We start from the raw sequence: 6,434 nt of genomic DNA on the forward strand, positions 1-6,434 counted from the left end.
AAAAGCATCCGTGCCAATCTAGACGCTCTGTTCCAAAAATGCTTTTAATGGAAAACTTTTCCGTTAAAAGCATTTCCGAAAAATTATGCCAATCTTGACGCAGCCCTAGTGTACAGTAGTAAGTTTGATTTGTAACACCGGTGGAGAGATTGTGCAAGAATCCCAGTATTTTGGGGGGGTCAAGTTCTGCTGGGAGATCTCCCAGTGTCCAAGAGCAGCCCCCCAAAAAACATATCTGCATCCTGCAATCTTCCCTCAGGCAACATTCCTAGTGAACTCCTAAGGATACGAGCAGCCTCTCTTCCCAGTTTTAAAGTCCTCCATGATCACAAGTAAACTGCCCAGCATTCAACATTGCCCTGGCATGTGATGTTATCCGCTCTCCCCCCCCCCCCCGAAAATTGATTTAATTGCAGGTCGTTTGCATATTAGTGTGAGGAGCTCTAAAATGCATGTGCTGTGTAATTACAATCTCCCAGCTAAAGGCAGAGCTTGTTTTAAATGAGTGCCTTGTTAGAGCCTTTGTATGGTCCTTGTGCTTTATAATTTGTTAATTCATTTTTGCAGTATTGGGGGGGGAGGTTAACTCCGCCTAATGACAGGAATTAACCTTACTGATTTTTTTAAAAAAAGCTGCTGTTACATAAATCCAAAAAATGCACAGCTCTGCCCTAGGGTGTAAAAGCATAGGGGGTGTTTGCCCCACAAGCATAAAACAAAGCTTTCCGGATGGTCCCCAAAGGCTTCAGTCCTGCACGGCTGAGTCAGCAGAGCCGCTGAGCCTGATCCAAAACTCATCAAATCTAACGTGAGTCTTTCCGTGGGCTTTGGATCACCCCCAGAGTGTGGAAGGAAGACTTGCTGAGAACGGACCCCCATGCAAGTTAGAATCATAGAGTCATGGAGCTGGAAGAGACCTCAGGAGGTCATCAAGTCCAGCCCCCTGCCCAAGTCAGGACCAAGCCGGCACACATCTTTCCATAGCATAGCCCTGCTCTTCATACAGCCAAAAGGGGGGGAGTCTCCCAATATGGAGGAGTTGGCCCTTCAAGTGTTGTAGATTGCGAGCATGTTCCTGCATAAGCGAGGCCTTGTGGGGTCCCTCGAGCCCCTCACTAGCACACCCCTGCCAGGGCCTGGTTTGCAGGGGTCTTTCTAACTGCTAGCTCATCTAATCTCGCAAAGAGATTGCTCAGTGGAGCTTACAAACCCTCTTCCCTCCCCACCCTGCCTGTGCCGTAGAGGCAGCTGAGAGTTGGAAAGGAGGCAGGCTGAGGTCAGCCCAGTCGGCTCTCCATGCTGGCTATGCACTGCCAGCTCCTGCGTGAAGCATCACTCAATTGCCACGGACGCGGAATAACAGCCCTGCGCTCTGGGGCCGCGCTGCCTCTGGGCAGCTGGATACGAAAAGAGAAAGAGTCCAATTGGCCTCTCACATCCATGCAGTTCCCAATGGGGGGAGTCCACATGTATTCTCATGTTAGCTTGGGGCACGCAGTTAAAGATCCAAGTGCAGTATAATTCCAGGCATGGCAGTGCCCTCCATCTTGTAGCACTGAGTTTTGTCTACATTTAAAGAGGATGTGTGCCACTTCCCTTTCACTTTCAGAGCTCGTGTCTTGCAAGTTGCCTTTCAGGGAACCCTAGAACACTAGAATGGGAGGGACCTCAAGTCCAGTCCCCTGCCCTCACGGCAGGACCAACCACCATCTAGCTCATCCCCGACAGGTGTCTGTCCAACCTGCTCTTAAATATCTCCAGTGATGGAGATTCCACAACCCCCCGGACAATTTATTCCAGTGTTTAACCACCCTGACAGGTAGGAAGTTTTTCCTCATGTCCAACCTAAACCTCCCTTGCTGCAGTTTAAGCCCCTTGCTTCTTGTCCTGCCCTCAGAGATCAAGAGAAACAATATTTCTCCCTCTTCCTTGTGACACCCTTTTAGATACTTGAAAACTGCTCTCCTGTTCCCTTTCGGTCTTCTCTTCTAAACTAAACAAGCCCAGTTCTTTCGGTCTTCTCTCACAGCTCATGTTTTCTAGACCTTTCATCATTTTTGTTGCTCTTCTCTGGACCTTCTCCAATTTCTCCACCTCTTTCTTGAAATGAGCAGAAGAATGACTTCTCCTGTCTTGCTCCTGTTCATGCAGCCCAAAATCATGTTTGCTTTTTTTTTTTTTTTGCAACAGTGTCACACTGTTGACTCATGTTTAGCTTGTGGTCCACTCTGACCCCTAGGCCCTTATCTGCAGGACTCCTTCCTAGACAGTCGCTTCCCATTCTGTATGTGTGAAACAGATTGTTCCTTCCTAATGGATAGAAATTTCAATCCATTTTCCTCCGGCACTATTTCTAACTTCCCCCTTGCAACCTTTTGGGGAAAAAATGGCTATAATCTTAATCAACCAGGAACTAATATGGAGATGCTCGTCTCTGGCCCCCTCACAATACATCCTTCTCTTGCTCCCCATCTGAAAGGTTACAACAGTGCAAATCCAGCATGAGCCCAGACAGGAAGTCCATCATCGGAATGGGTTATTATTTAATACTGATGTGCCCAGATTAGGGTTGCTAGGTGTCTGGTTTTGAACCGGACAGTCCAGTATCTGAGCTTTCTGTTTGGGAAACAAATTAAGAAAATAGAAATGAGAAAATAGAACTGTCCAGTATTTTCTAAATCAGATGGACTGTAGATTGGGATGGAATGTCAAGTGTGTCCGGTATTTTTGTTGAAACCATCTGGCAACCCTAGCCCAGACAGTCCAGCTGTCTTGGTTACTTACGGCGACCTGCTCTCTTTCCTGTTATTTTCTTCCTACCTTTTCAGGTACCTCTCAAATCAAACCTCCCCTTCTAAACTGTGCCCTACTGAAATTGACTTTTTTTTTCCTTTTTACCTTGCATTTGCTTTCATGGAGGGTGACTTGAGCAAATGTTTCCTAAGTGACTTAGGAGCCTGGATCCACGGAAACTCAATGGGACATCCGCTCTTAACTCAGTTAGGGGCTTTTGGAAATGTTACCCTCTACCATTGTTTATGCCCCGCTCACAGGAATTGACAAAGGTGCCTGGGTAGTTTGATCCTCCCATGGCAGCCCTAGTGCTGTGCGTGTGGCATTGCGATGGAAGTTCTAGGTCCGTTGTCACTTGACGGCAGCTGCAAAAACAGGCACCAGATTGTATCTGAAGAAGAGACTTTCCCCTGAGAATGACCTTCCATGGCTGAGAGCCTCTTGGGTGGCTTAGTCCAAAGCCCAGTGATGCAAACGGGAGGGTCCTAAGTCCATGGGAGTACTTGGTGGGAGCCCTGAGAGAATTCTGCAGGAAGGACTTGCAGAGTTTGCACCCAAGCATTTCTCCAGCTCCTGTTTCACACAATGGAGAGGCAAGAGGACAGGATAGCTGTGAACCAGGAGCTCCACCAGGCCCCAGAACTCGCGACGGGAAGGAACAGAGCCCCACACCCTCACTGCAACCTTGCAGAGAAGCCGTGGAGTGGGCCCATCCATGCACAGTAACGCTGGCTGCCTTGGTGCAGCAGGAATGCCCGTGCGGCCAAGGTGGGGGACCATGCCAGGGCAAGCAGCCGGTCTCCCAGCATCTCTGTGAGATCCGTTCACCCGGAACGTGAGCTCAGGGCGACATGTGATCATCCCAAGGGAAAACAGCCTATGGAAAGACGGGCTACTTCCTGCTCTCCGCAAGGAGGCGGGACTTCCTGTCTCACAGAGGCGAAAGCACCATGGGCTATCTATCCCTGGTATGGATCCGCCGTCAGATAGAGGCAGCAAGGGGAGGAGAAGAACATGCCAGTGAGCTCCAGGAAGCCAGGGCAGCCCTGGGAAGTCCAGTGCAGGACACAGGCAGGGGGAAATGCCCACCCAGCCAGGAGGACCCTGGCCCAGAATCCACCCTGGGACAGCTCACTTGGGTCCCATGAATGGGGGAGTCCAGCACTTTAAGAACATAAGAGCGGCCATATTGGGTCAGACCAATGGTCCATCCAGCCCAGTCTCCTGTCTGCCGACAGTGGCCAATACCAGGTGCCCCAGAGGGAGTGAACAGAACAAGTAATGATCAAGCGATCTCTCTCCCGCCAGCCATCTCCACCCTCTGACAAACAGAGGCCAGGGACACCATTCCTACCCCCTGGCTAATAGCCATTAATGGACTTAACCTCCATGAATGTATCTAGTTCTCTTTTAAACCTGTTATAGTCCTAGCCTTCATAACCTCCTCAGGCAAGGAGTTCCACAGGTTGACTGTGTGCTGTGTGAAGAAGAACTTCCTTTTATTTGTTTTAAACCTGCTGCCCATTAATTTCATTTGGTGGCCCCTAGTTCTTATATTGTGGGGACAAGTAACTAACTTTTCCTTATTCACTTTCTCCACACCACTCATGATTTTATAGACCTCTATCCTATCCCCCCTTAGTCTCCTCTTTTCCAAGCTGAAAAGTCCCAGTCTCTTTAATCTCTCCTCATATAGGACCCATTCCGAACCCCTCATCATTTTAGTTGCCCTTCTAGGAACCTTTTCAGACAACTTTGGAGAATGTCCCCCTCTTCTCCCCACCATCTGACTCCTAGGCACCAGCCTTTTCCTGGGGGTGGGGAAGACATAGCTGGAAATTAAGGCTGTTCTACAAGGCACTGCTGTTGCCACCCAGTTCTCCTTCCCTCCTTGTTCCCCCCAGTCTGGCGCAGTCCCCCCCTAAATCAACAGAGCCCTGCCACATGCTCAGAAGAAGAAAGAACCCTCCCCCCCATTCCTCCTGTTTAGATGTCTCCCCGCTCTCTCTTGCCCCCGGTGTCCTCGCTGCGACGTGGAATGGGGAGAGCCATCCGGTGCTGGCTTCCCATCCCACCGCACCTGCCCCATGCCCACAGCAGCCAGAAACCCCAGCGGCTCCCGTAGGGGAAGCCCAACCACCTCCTCCGAACTCACACGCCCCTCTGACGGGTGGGCTCTGAAGGGGCCAGGCGACCAGACCACCCCGGGAGCCGGAGAGCTGGTGCACCGGGCCAGAGGCTGACACGTGACCGGGTCTGCGTAGGCCCCAACGGACCAACAAGCCAACGCCATTTCCTGGGAGCTTTTGTAGTTGGTGATGGAGCCATCAGCGCTGCTTTCCAGCTCTTCGCAGCATGCTGCAGTCCCCATCCGAGAGCCTGTCACAAGGAGGAGGACACACTGGGCCGGATCCAGGGCTGCAGATGGAACCGCCCAGGGAGAAGAGACAAAACAGGTGGCTCAATGCAATTTTGGCGCTGATCCTGGGCTTCAGCAAGAGCCAAAGGGCTGCTCCAGCTTCCAGCACCCTCCTCAGGCTTCACCGCTGCCAGGGATCCTTCCTGATGCCTGGAGAGACACCCCAGCACACCCCAGCACTGGGCCTGACAAGCCATCTGCCCCAGTGAGGGGACTGGCCTCCCTTTTCCTCTGCAGCATGCAGAGCCGGGGAGGGGGCCGAACTTACACTGATCCTTTGGATTCGCTGGAACATCGCTGTGACGGACGCGCTTTCCGCAAGTGGGGCCTGAAAACTGGGCCTGAACTTGGGCAGCTCTGTTAGCAGCCAGGTTTCCCAGAGTGCCCCGGGGTGGCTCAGAGTGGGAGCCAGGAGCGAGGGTAGCAACCGGTTTTTGAGATGATGATGCCTCTCCTAATTCAAAGGGCCCATATGCTCCTCCTTGCAGGGCTGGCCTTACCCCACCCCTAAAGGGGCCCTGTGCCCTAAACCCAGAAGTGTGCAGAGCATGCTGCGGGAGGGGGCATTGGCCCTGGAGGGGGGGGCGGTTTGAAACTTTTGTGTGCGTTTTTTTGTTTGTTTGTTTGCTCAATCAAAATTGCTGCGGGGCCCTGTCGAAATTGTTCGAATTGGGCCCCACACTTCCTAAAGCTGGACCTGCCTCCTTGTTGTTGAGAGGTCTAGACAGGGCTGGGTCATCAAACACGCATGCAAAATGAGCAAGGGGGAGGATCATGCAAGTCGCAAGAGAAAACAGCTGAGGGAACCAGCAGCGGGCCCGGCTAGCAGACACAGCGGAGATCAAAAAGTTACCGCCCCGGCCTCGGGGAAGCAGCTGAGCCCTGAAGCGTTGCACATCTGGGAGCATCGGTACCGGGGGGCCAGAGCGTACGGAAGTGAGTAGTGAACGGAAACTTTCCCGAGCCTCTGGAAGTCCCACGTCCGACGAGCGAGGCTCTTTGGTGCAGATGTTTCGAGGCAGGGAGATGTTGCTCCGCTTTGTGATTCAGCTGGCTTTGGAACAGAATGTTCTCATGTCAGCACAGTGGTGCCTGGAAAATTATTCTACTCCGACTACGCCTTTTGCTCTCCCCCATGTAGACAAACCCTTCCCCACTCTGCGTCTCACCTCCCCGTCTGAGAAACGGGACAGGGATTTGTCCTCTCCCCCCACCTTTGGAT

This window comes from Pelodiscus sinensis, chromosome 7 (genome assembly GCF_052426305.1).
Source record: "Pelodiscus sinensis isolate ZL-2025 chromosome 7, ASM5242630v1, whole genome shotgun sequence".
Classification (NCBI taxonomy): Eukaryota; Metazoa; Chordata; order Testudines; family Trionychidae; genus Pelodiscus; species Pelodiscus sinensis.